Source organism: Pan paniscus, chromosome 9 (assembly GCF_029289425.2).
Source record: "Pan paniscus chromosome 9, NHGRI_mPanPan1-v2.0_pri, whole genome shotgun sequence".
Taxonomy (NCBI): domain Eukaryota; kingdom Metazoa; phylum Chordata; class Mammalia; order Primates; family Hominidae; genus Pan; species Pan paniscus.
In genome coordinates this window covers 11,184,872-11,197,143 of record NC_073258.2, presented here as the reverse complement: position 1 = coordinate 11,197,143, position 12,272 = coordinate 11,184,872, and the positions used below count along the sequence as shown (strand labels likewise).

At 44.9% G+C, this 12,272-nt stretch overlaps 1 protein-coding gene across 9 annotated transcripts in view; it reads left to right on the top strand.

The window, feature by feature from the left end:
- DENND2B (DENN domain containing 2B) overlaps positions 1-12,272 on the top strand; it is a 178,087-nt gene that overhangs the window by 105,166 nt on the left and 60,649 nt on the right. The gene's annotated exons all lie outside the window — the stretch shown is intronic.

Genomic DNA, 12,272 nt, shown 5'->3' with positions numbered 1-12,272 from the left:
GGGGTGCCTGGGAGCCTAGGGTGAGGCTGATGTGGATGTGCAGGCGCCTGGGCTGAGGGATAACTGGTGTGCAGGCACTTCTGTTCAGGCAGAGGGGCTATTCTACCAGCCACTCTGGGAAGCCTGAGTGTGCTGCCACAGGCCTGAATGTTGACTCCTGCCCGCTTCTGGGGCTGGGTTGGGCCTGCCCTGGGAACTCCTCTTGGCTCCATGAACAGAGACTTAAAAACACCTGCTGCAGAGACTCCCAAACTTTCTTAGTTCATGGGCCTTAGTGTTTCAGTAATTTTTTTTTTACAGTGTCCATAGCCCAAAAGAAATACCTAAGTTTTCTTTTATAAGTAGGTTTTTTGTTTGTTTTTATATGAAGTCTCACTCTGTCACCCAGGCTGGAGTGCAGTTGTGTCACTGTATCCTCCGCCTCCCAGGTTCAAGTGATCCTCCTGCCTCAGCCTCCCTAGTAGCTGGGACTACAGGCAGGCACCACCACTTCTGGCTAATTTTTTGTATTTTTAGTAAAATTAGGGTTTCACCATGTTGGCCAGGCTGGTCTCGAACTCCTGACCTCAGGTAATGTACCCGCCTTGGCCTCCCAAAGTACTAGGATTACAGGGGTGAGCCACTGTGCCTGGCCTTAAGTAGGTTTAAACAATTAAGTATTTATATCCTAACAACTGAGTAGCCATCTGAAAAAAAAATGATATAAGAAATGGAAAGGAAAAATATTTATATTCCATTCTTAACCACACTTACTAATGGGATGTACTAGGTACTGCATAGCATATCAGACCTTGGAACCAGATTGATTAGTGCCATGCTTATTTCCTGTTCCACATTGCTTTTCACATGGTATTTGCTTTTTATCACAGCAACTGCTGAAAACCCAGCCTCAGAAAGAAATGACATCATCGAAAAGAATGTAATGCAGTCTGTTGTTGAAGCTGTGAACTCATGGGGTGTTCAACAAATGTTGAGTGTTGCTCTGTTTCCCTCAAAGATTTAAAATATTTAGCAGCATCCCTGTGAGTTCGTCATGGTGCTTTGGGGCACCTCAGCACACAGTCTGAGAAGCACAGACCTGAAACTGCCAAGTAGCACTCGCTCTGTTTAAAGGAGGAAGAAGAGGCAAGTTCGGTCGTCATCATGGCCCTTAAAGGAGTTGGGCAGGTGGATGGACAGACTCTTTCTCTGCAGTCTCAGCTCCAGCAGACTGCACTGTTAGGGGGAAGGTCTTTGTTTGACCAGGGTCTGTGTGTGTGAGCCCCTTTCCCTAGATGGGGAAGAATGATGATAGGCATCTCTTACGCTTATTTGTTGTTGACTCAGAGCCTTCTGAGCTAGATGTCTTAAAGAAAAATGGGATTTTGACAACCAGAATTTAGGGGCCAGGCGTTGGACCTTCTGCTAATATCCTTTAGTAATTCTTTTTTTTTTTTTTTTGAGACAGTCTCACTCTGTCACCCAGGCTGGAGTGCAATGGCACGATCTCAGCTCACTGCAACCTCTGCCTCCCGGGTTCAAGCGATTCTCCTGCCTCAGCATCCAGAGTAGCTGGGATTACAGACACCCACCACCACGCCCAGCTAATTTTTGTATTTTTAGTAGAGACAGGACTTCACCATGTTGGTCAGGCTGGTCTTGAACTCCTGACCTCCCAAAGTGCTGGAATTACAGGCGTGAGCCACCATGCCCAGCCCCTTTTCTAATTCTTTATCCAGATAGAGTGGGGCTGCAGGGGTGTACTTGGGATGGAGGGTGGCTTCCTGCCACAAGATATGACAGAGACCAAAGGACTAATGTGCTCTGGTATCACTTCTAGAGCCTCATGCCAACCTCTCCAGACTCTGGGGTCTGCTGCTTATGAAACGCTAGGCAAATTACTTAACCTTTCAGCCTCAGCTTCTTCATCCATAAAATGGAGATAATGGCAACTATTTCACATAGTTGTAACTAAGATTACACAAGCTAAATATAAATACGTGCATAGAACCAGCAGAGCCTGGCTATATAGGTGTGCTTTCTTCTCCTACTTCCAAATTTGAGGAAAAAAGGGCTTTCCTCCAAAGGGAAATTGAGCCCTAATGATCTAAGATCTATAGTTCCAGTGTTACCCTCTACCCTCTACTGCTTCTTTTTTCTCTTCTTTTCTTTTGTTTTTTTTTGAGATTGATTCTCGCTCTATTGCCCAGGCTGGAGTGCAGTGGCGCGATCTTGGCTCACTGCAACCTCCGCCTCCCGGGTTCAAGTGATTCTCATGCCCCAGCCTCGTGAGTAGGATTACAGGCACCTGCCTTCATGCCTAGCTAATTTTTGTATTTTTAGTAGAGACGGGGTTTCACCATGTTGGCCAGGCTGGTCTCAAACTCCTCACCTCAAGTGATCCACCCACCTCGGCCTCCCAAAGTGCTGGGATTCCAGGCTTGAGCCACCGCACCTGGCCTCTCTACTGCTTCTTAATAACTTTGCTCTGTGGATCCAGTGTTCCCAAATCTGCTGAGCTCTGTATCCTGCTTGCTATATTAAACTTTTTAATGAAGTATATCATACAACATGAATGTATATATGTATCCAAGTCAACAAATTTTTACAACTGAACCCATGTAACCAACACTCAGATCAAGAAACAGTCTATTATCAATATCCCAGAATCTCCCTCTAGTATTCCTATGGGTAACCACTCTCCTGACTTCTAATAGCATTGATTTATTTTTGGGTTTTATTGTTTTCTATAAATAGGCTCATCTAGTATGTATTCTTGGTTTCTGGCTCTTTTATTCAGAATAATGGAGAGATTTATCCATATTGTGTGTAGCTGCAGATGTTCATTCTCATTGCTGTATAGTAATCATTATGTAAAATACCAAAATTTACCTTCTCTTCTTCTGATTATGAGCATTTGAATTTTTAGTTTATAGCCATTATGAATAGTGTTGTTATGCACATTCTCATACTTGTCTTTTAGTATGCATGTGTATGCATTTCTGATGGGTATAAAACTAAGAAAGGAATTGCTGGGTCATGGGTTATACCTATATTTAGCTTTAGTATATAATACCCAACGTTATTCCAAAGTGGTAGTATTGATTTACACTTCCTCTGTCGGTGTTTGAGAATTCCAGTTGCTTCACATCCTTGCCAACAGTAGGTATTTTCTTTTTCATTTTATCCATTCCAGTGGGTATGTTAATGGGTATCACATCTCAGTTATAATTTGCATTTTGTTGATGACTAATAAAGTTGGATACCTTTTCATATATCTCTTCACTGTTTGGGTATCCTCTCTGGTGAAGTATCTGTTCTACTTGTGCCATTCTTCTTTTGAGTTGTTTTTTATTTATTTGTAGAAGTTCCTCATATATTCTGGATATGAGTTCTTGGTTGGATGGTCTACTGAGTACATTGTCTTATACTCTCTTGGTTTGCTTTTCACTCTCTGTATGGCATTTGTTAAATGAACAAAGTTCTTATTTAATGTAGTCTAATTTGTCAGTGTTTTTCATTATGGTTATCACTTTTTGTTTGAGATGCAGTTTCGCTCTTGTTGCCCAGGCTGGAGTGTAATGGCGCGATCTTGGCTCACCGCAACCTCTGCCTCCCGGGTTCAAGCGATTCTCCTGCCTCAGCCTCCCGAGTAGTTAGGATTACAGGCATGCGCCACCACGCCTGGCTAATTTTGTATTTTTAGTAGAGATGAGATTTCTCCATGTTGGTCAGGCTGGTCTCAAACTCCCGACCTCAGGTGATCCACCTGCCTCGGCCTCCCAAAGTGCTGGGATTACAGGCATGAGCCACTGGGCCTGGTCTTATAAGCTTTTCAGAGAGCAATTTTAGTTGAGTTCTTGGGCTGAAGCTACTCCTGCCCAGAATCGTTTGGGTTTTCACAGGGGGAGGCCCCCTTTTGAATTTTCTGAGTGGTTGTGGTTGCTGTAAGTGGGTCAGACCCTTCACTGGGAAGGCCAGAGGGAACTAGAGATGGGCCTGGACTGTGGAGCCCAACTGCTGTTCACCCTATCTAGGGAGGGCAGTTCTACTTACAGGGTACAGCAGGTGTGAAGGCCCTGGGGTAGGAACATACCTGGTGTGTTTGAGCACATGGTATCGGACAGTGTGGCTGGAGTGGAGACAGTGAAGGAGAAAGAGTAGTTGAAATGGGGCCAGAGTTATAAAAGGGACCCAGACAATGGAGGGCCTTATAAGTCATTGTAAAGATTTTGTCTTTTACTTTGAGTAATGGGAGCTATGGTTTTCAGAGTTTTGAATAGATGGGGTGACAGGAGCCATGATGCTGGTGGGGAGTACATGTGATGAGTGTAGCTCATTGAGGATCTGTTCTTAGTGGAATCGGAAGCAGAGGCAGCTAAAAGAGTGAGGATGAGGGAGGAGGTGTTGAAGTTGAGAGCTGGAGGGAAAGCTAAACCCCAGCCCGGAGACTTCCAGTACCACTGGGCTCTGAGTACCCACTGTTCTTTGTAGATGGCTCCTCATTGTTCTTTGTGTTCTCATTATAGAGGTGGAGTAGTCTCCGTAAGCTATCTGTGGTAAAACGGAGGTATTAGGATTTTGCCCAGTCCCTTTAGCCTTTATTATTTCCTAGTCTTACTCGGAGAAGGTGCAGCTTGTGGATGATAAGTTTCTTCTAGAGCAGAGGAGGCAGCTTGCCATCAGTCAGGTTGAGCTCAGCTAGACCAGAGAGCGTGGGAAGGGTGAGAAGGAGGTCAGGACTTAGAGTCAGGAAGAAGTTGACACTTGAACTGGATATTTAAGAAAGAATGGGGGGCAAGGGACACTGAAAATCAAAGGAATTGGTTGAACAAAAGCTTGGCGGCATGAACGTTCCTGGCATGTGCAGGAAATGTCATCCAGTGAGATGTGGCTGGCCAGAGTGAAGGTGCTGCTCTAAGATAGGACTATGGCCTCTGGATCATCGAAATTGCAGGACCCACCATGTTCTCCCTGCCAGAGCGAAAGAGGGCAGTGGTTGGTCCCCAGGAGCAGGGTTTTTTATGGATCAGGCTTCCAATCTGCCTTCTTTTTCCAAGTGGTGACAAGATATTGGGCAGAGTAGGTGCCATAGTCTTGACAGAGCTAGGATAAGCCACTTGCTGAGAGGCTGAGTTTCCAGAATGGCAGAAACAGCCATGTCTAGGTTTTTAAAACTATGTGAGAAACAACTAGATTTCCTTTGGCCTGAAATTGCCTAACAAGCCCTCACTCCAATTCAGGCTTTCAGGAAGTGTGTAAACCCAGCTTTAAACCTCTGCAGGATCTGCACTGAAGTGGAGAAGGACCATCTGGCAGGAAAAGGGATTGAAAAATGGTTGAGGTTGAAAAAGCAGACTTAAAGGGCTTTCTTTGAGGAGGAGGGTTGGGAAAGAGGATGTGGGAATGATAAGTGGACAGTGAAGAGATGGAAAAAGTTCTTACTTTTTTTTCTGATTATTATGCAACAACAAAAAATTGTCTTTCCTGTGGCTGATTGAGGGAGATTTCAGCCTCACGGGGACCTGTAAAAACACCCATCTATCATCTGACCTCCCAGCAAAACAAATGTTGGTTCCTCTCCACTTGACCAGGCTCACTATCCCCACTACATTTTTACTTGAAGGGCTTTCTGGACCTGGGGCTGGAATGGAGAAGATCTAAGATTTACAATGTGTATAGAAGTAGTGAAGGAGAAAAGCGTTTACTGTTTTGTAGGGAATGGGACAGTCTTGAGAAAATCCTTCCTGGTACTTCTCTTCTCTTCTCTTCTCTTCTCTCTTCTCACAGGGTCTGACTCTGTCACCCAGGCTGGAGTGCAGTGTCATGATTATAGCTCACTGCAGCCTTGGACTTCTGGGCTCAAGTGATCCTCCCACCTCAGGCTCCCAAGTAGCTGGGGCTACAGGTGTGCATCACCACCTCCTGCTAATTTTTTATTTTTAGTAAAGACAGGGTCTCGCTCTGTTGCCTAGGCTGGTCTCAAACTCCTGGGCTCAAACAGTCCTCCTGCCTCTGCCTCCCAAAGTGCTGGGATTACAGGCGAAAGCTCACATTTTTGAGAATCTTGGTTTGGGTACTTACAAGGAACTTAATCTAAGGTTACTGAAGCTTGCAGCGGCTCTGGGTTGTGTGGGCAGGTGGCGGGAAGGGAGGTATGGCAGGGAGAGAATGGAGGCAGCACTGAGAAGACAGAAGGAAAGGGGCTCAGGTTCTTCGTATGTTTCCAGGAGCCCTTTTATCCCTTAGAGAACCAGGCAAGTCGTCGATCAGTCGGGAGGTTAGGCAGAGAGGGGCTGTGCCTTTTGCTTATAGCATTGGTGAGCTTAGCTCTTTCTAGGAAGCAGGGGAGCTTTTCCACAGGAATTTAGCAGGGGGCCTTGCTGCTTCAGGAAGAACAGGGGCTGATGGGAGGATCCAGAAGACACAAGTGCTGAGGGTGAGGTTGAATCCCATGCGGAGAAGGATCATCCTGATTTAGTTGCATTGTTAAGCTCCTTAGAATCTGAGGGCCAGTATTGGTTGCTGGGACTCTTGGCAGCCCTCCTCTGGGGAGCTGCCAGTCTGTTCCTCATGTCCTTGGCCAGGGCCCATGGATGAGGAGAGGTGCAGGAAGGAGTTGGCAAGAAGGTAAAGAGGGTCTGAGGAGATGTTTGCTGGGCAGGATGAGTAGGCAGGTTGGTCCCAGGGCAATCAGGCCACAGCTGCACACTGTTGGGTCACTATACTGTCACTGTATTGCTGGCCCTCTCCTGGCTCTCACCATGTTCTCAGAACACACACAAGAGCTCTGTTCCCATTCCCACCTTCTCTGTCCCTTTAGGCTGCTGCCTAAACTTTGACTTCCACGTGAGCAGAATTGCTTAGGAGAGTAGTGGAACATAGATGTAGCAGAAATTCTCTCATGTGGTTGAGAGGTTTCCTATTTTCGGGCGTCTTGACTTCTTACCTCGGCTATAAACCAGAGTGCTGGGCAATGTTTACGTTTCCTCTCAGTGGTGACATTAACCTCAGCAGAATGGGAGGCTTTCCTCCAAATGCTTGCATTTCTTCCTCTTCACTCAGGGCTCAGCTGTCTCCTGCTTCAAGAGCAAGGCATACTGTCACATCCACATTTATGCCTGCAGAAAAGTATCAGACAGACATTTAGAAATGTCACCTAAACAAGGACAGATAGGTTTTTTGCTCTAGGATAGGAAGGTCCATTCTTAGAGGTGGGGCACCCCTCAGAAAGAGCTCCCTTCAGAGACTGACCTCTCATCGGTCCCTTCTTGGACCTTTGAGAGAGCCTCTGTGGATCAGGTGATGGGATCGGGTCAGAGGGAGAAAGGGCACTCAGGATGGTAGAGAGTTGTCTGGTGAAGGCTGGACTGAGCAAAAGCTGTCAGCCTTCCGGGAGGTCTGTCCTCCTGTGGCAGTGAGGGGAATTGATGGGGGTTTCAAGCAGCCAGGAGGCTGTGCCCTGCACTGCTTCTGCCCAACCGTCCAGGATGTTTTGTGTGGCTGTTGCCAGTGCCGTGCCTCCTAACCCTTCCTGCTGGGATGCAGGCTAGAGAGCTGCGACACTTACCTGCTGGTTGGGAGGTCAGGTTAGAGCCGAGTGGACCAGGTGGAGGCCATGGATGAGGAGGCACAGCGCTGCGGTGGAGGGAGCTGCGGCATCTAACTGGGCCACTTGTGCTCAGCTCTGGCCCACTGTTGTCATATAGGAGTGCACACAGTGATGGTAAATTTTCTCATTTTTCAAAAGAAGCTAGAATCTGAATTTTTCTTTCTATTCACCTGCTTTCTTAAGCTTGACAACTACTTCAAATTATTTAAAAATAAAAGGAAGGCCAAATGAGACATGTTTTTGCTTCTGCAGACCACCAGTGTATGACTTCTGATATAAACTCTTTTTCCCAGGAGCTTAGAAATGAGGAGAAAGCAAGCAAAGGGATCAGGGTGGGTGGCAGGAAAAGTAATTTCAAAATACAGGAAGACGGAGCACACCTGGAGACTGACGAAATGGCTTAGATGAGCCATTGGTAATGCTTTCACTGGATCCCGTGGTGTGTGCGTTCCTTTGTGGTTGAGGGCCAGTGGTTCTCTGTGTGGTGGAAGAAGCTAATGGGATGGGGGTAGGAGGAAGAGGGGCTGAGTGCTATCTTTTAGTTGCACATAGCTAGGCAGATTCTTGGGAAGATGGTGAGTCGTGACTCCATTAAGTCCCTAGAGAACATGCTGTGGGACACAAGTTTTTGCACTTAAGGGCTTATAAGCTTGGTTTAAAGCGCTTACTAAAATGCAGATTCCTAGGCCCCATCCCCACAGATTCCCGTTCAGTAGGTGGGGCCTGGGACTCTGCATTTTAAAGCACCCCATCAATGTTAAAGAAAATAAGTGGACAATGGAGTGAGACAGAGCTGGGTCTACATTCCTGCTCTGTTCCTTCACTAGGTGAGTGATCTTGGTCCAGTCATTTAATTTCTCTGAATTTAAATTTCCTAATCAGAAAAAAGGAGACCGTATTATCACTACCTTGTAGAATGGTGAGAACTAAATTAGAAGACAGTTGGAGGCAGTACAGGGTCCTGGCCCAGAGCTGGTGCAGGCCACCTGGGCATAAATCCCTGCCCCTTTCTAGCCGTGTGACTTGGAGCAAGCTAATTAACTGCTCTCTATCTTGGTTTCCTTGGTAAAGTGTAACTAACCCTGTGAAATATTAATAGTACCCACCTCACAGGGTTGTTAAAGGGTTAAATGACTTAATACACATGAAGTGCTTGTAACTTTAGCTGTCATAATTACATGTTTAAAAGTCTAGCAGCGTGTCTCATAATAAATGCTCCTTTGCTTTTCCTTAGGTCCCCTTACTGTGGGTAACAGATTAAAGCTTAATCCAAATGTCACCTTCTGATGAGGCTTCCTGGAGTCCACTTTTTACTTTCTTGTCTCCCTTCACAGTTAGCTTCTCCAGCGCAGGGACTGTGTCTTCCATGTTAATATCCTAGCACCTCGCACAGTGCCTCACATAGGGTCAGTGAATGGAATGATAGTACTAGGGAGTCTGAAAGATGACTCAGACTTGGGAATGGAGAGGTTGTCTTCCAAATACCTAGGGAAGTGTGATCTGGAAGAACAAACATTTTTTAAGCTTCTATTGCCAGACAGGGCAATCATGGGAGGTAGGTCATATTGCTGTTATGGCTGTTATAGTGACAAAGTGAGTCTTTGACACTCACTGGAGCAATGTCACATAACTAGCAGTTGTCAGAGGCAGGGCTGGACTCAAGGCAGGTGTTTTTCCACTGCCCCTCGGGGCCTGCGACTGTGCCTGTTTGTCTGGATGCAGTTTGTAGAAAAGTTCCAGAGGTACCGTATTCTATTCCTTTCTCTGGATTGTTACTCTTCAGATAGTTGTCTATAATTTGTCAGAGCTGTGTTTTTGAGGAACTTTGGATGGATGGTATATGCTAATTGAACAATTTCCTTTTCTAAACATGCAGTTTCTGCCTAGACTTTGCCATTGAGGGCCTGGGAACTAGCAAAGAAGCCTCTCATCATGCTTGAGTCTCTGCTCCATTCCCATGGGCATTTCCTCTGCTTTAGGAGCGTCTTCTCTCCCTGCAGTCTGACTAGCCAGGATATCAGGCTAAAAGCATAGATGAGGGCCTGGGGCTGCTTGTAGGAGGTGGGGAGAAATGGTGTAGCCCAGGAAGCCAGAATGCTGAGAGTCCTCAAGCCTGAGCTTCAGGTATAAAGGGTTAACCTGGCCTTCAGCTCCTCAAGTCCCAAATTATTCTCTGATCCTGATAGACCTGGCCCAGAGAGAGCAGTTGGTGGGGGGGCTGGTGAGTAGGCATCTGTGTTTCTAACCTAGTGCGCCCTTGTGAGGTTCTCAGCAGTGCCAGCTCAAGATGCCTGAATTCCCAGGCCACTTCTGAGAATGGCAGCTGCACTCTTGGAGAAATGTGACTAAGGGTCCCTGTCATGGGCCTGGAAGCAATTTTGTTCCGCTTCTTTCTTGGTTACATCTTCACAGGATTTTTCTTCTTAGCCACCCAGATGTCAGAGTCAACTACATTTCTCTTTCTTAGTATGTTGGCTCTGTGTTCTCATATACAACTGCGTGATAGCATTTCAGAGCAGTGAGTCTACCCTCCTAAAAGCAGAAATTCAGGGAAAGAAAGAATATGTTTTTCATCATGTTTTTTAAACATGTTTCAGTTTCTGGTCATGCCACAAATCTTTTGCCTTTTCTCCAAGGGCCTGCCCTGGAACTGATAGAGCAGGTCAAATGTTGTTTTCATGGATGGTGATGGTTATTGTGACCACTGCTACGGTTGAAAACTGGTGCTTAGCAAGTTGATTCCTATAGCACTGTGCTTCCTGAGGACCCTGAAAACTGGCCCGAGAAAATGTCCAGAGGTTGCCTTTTCTCTCCCTTCTCTGTTGTACATATAGCAATATGATATGCCAAGCACTTTACTTGGCACTGGGCTGATACAGGTAGAGAGTATCTCACTAGAGCCAGTGTGCATAGATGCCCTGGGGGCAAGATTGACTTTATCATCATCATCATCATCACCATCACTAATGTTATGCTATTAATATAGACTTAAATTTATAGGGCCAAGCATGGTGGCTCATGCCTGTAATCCCAGCACTTTGGGAGGCTGAGGCGGGAGGATCACTTGAGACCAGCGGTTCGAGACCAGCCTGGGCAACATAAAGAAACCCCATCTCTACCAAAAAGAAAAAAGTTAGCTGGACCAACTCCATTTTATGAAGGGTAAAAGTGAGGCTGAGAGTTGGTTTCCTTTTTCCAGAAGCATCTGCCGTATTCACCTTGGAGGGATGTTTCATTGCTGTCACCATCAGCTAATCATCCCCTGCCTACTGGCTGCTTCCTCTCTTTCCAGTTACCATACCACTCCCTATCACCATCACTAAAACCACAACCCTGAGAGCTTATGCGAAGTTAAAATTAGAGCTAGTACATTTCATCTTGAGATTAGGAAGGAAGTATAAATGCTATCAAGAATTAGGACTTGACTTATTTTTATCATCAAAACCAATCACTTATTTGCACCAAAGTAATAGGTAAGATGGTCTCCAGGATTAAGGTCATCAGTGGCCATAAATAAATATGTTTAACTTTCACATCCAGATATACTTCATTTTGGCCAATGTGATGGAGGATACCAATCAGAGGGAGAGAACTACTGTTTGTAAACTGTTCAGCTTCCGTGATGGTGGTGTTCGCCTAGGCTGTGGTGCACCTTGACATTGGAAATGTGCTTGATGTGTCGTTTGTGTTGTCACTCACACCCACTCTCCAAGGCACTTAAAAAGATTTATTTAGCTTTTAAGTTTTAACGTCTATATTGAGATGTAATTAACATGCTGTAAAATTCAATGATATAATGTAATGGTTTCTAATATATTCACAAGAGTTGTACAACCATTACCACTATCTAATTCTAGAACATTTTTGTCACCCCAAAAAGAAACCCCGTACTCCTATCAGCCATGTCCCATTCTGCCACCCTCAACCAGTGCTAGGCAGCTCCTAGTTTACTTTCTGTCTCTGTAGGTTTGCCTGTTCTGGACATTTCACAAAAGTGGAATCAAGGTTTATTCATGTTGTAGAATGTATCAGTACTTTACTCCTTTTTATGTCTGAATAATATTCCATTGTGTTGATATATACCACATTTTGTTTATCATCAGTTGATGGACATTTGGGTTAGTTCCACTTTTTGGCTAATATGAGTAATTCTGTTATGAACATTTATGTACAAGTGATTGTGTGGACATATATTTTCATTTCTTCTGAACAGATACCTAGGAGTGGGTCATCCTGGTTTATATGGTAACTCTGAGTATAACTTTTTGAGGAACTACCAAATTGTTTTCCAGAGTGGCTGTGCCATTTTACATTTCTACCAGCAGGGAATGAAAGTTCCAATTTCTCTACAGTCTCACTAGCATTTGTTTTTATCTGTCTTTTTTTGTTATAGAAATCCTAGTGGATGTGAAGTAATATCTCATGTGGTTTTGATTTGTATTTCCCTAATGACTAATGATATTGAGCATTGTTTCGTATGCTTATTGGCCAAGTTTATACCTTTGGAGAATTTCTGTTCCAAATCCTTTGTCTAATTTTTAATTGGGTTACTTTTTTATTATTGAGTTGAAAGAATTCTTTATATATTCTGGATACAATTTTCTTAGCAGATACATGATTTGCAAAAAATTTCTCCCATTATTTAGGCTGTCTTTTCACTTTCTTGATGGTATTGCTTACA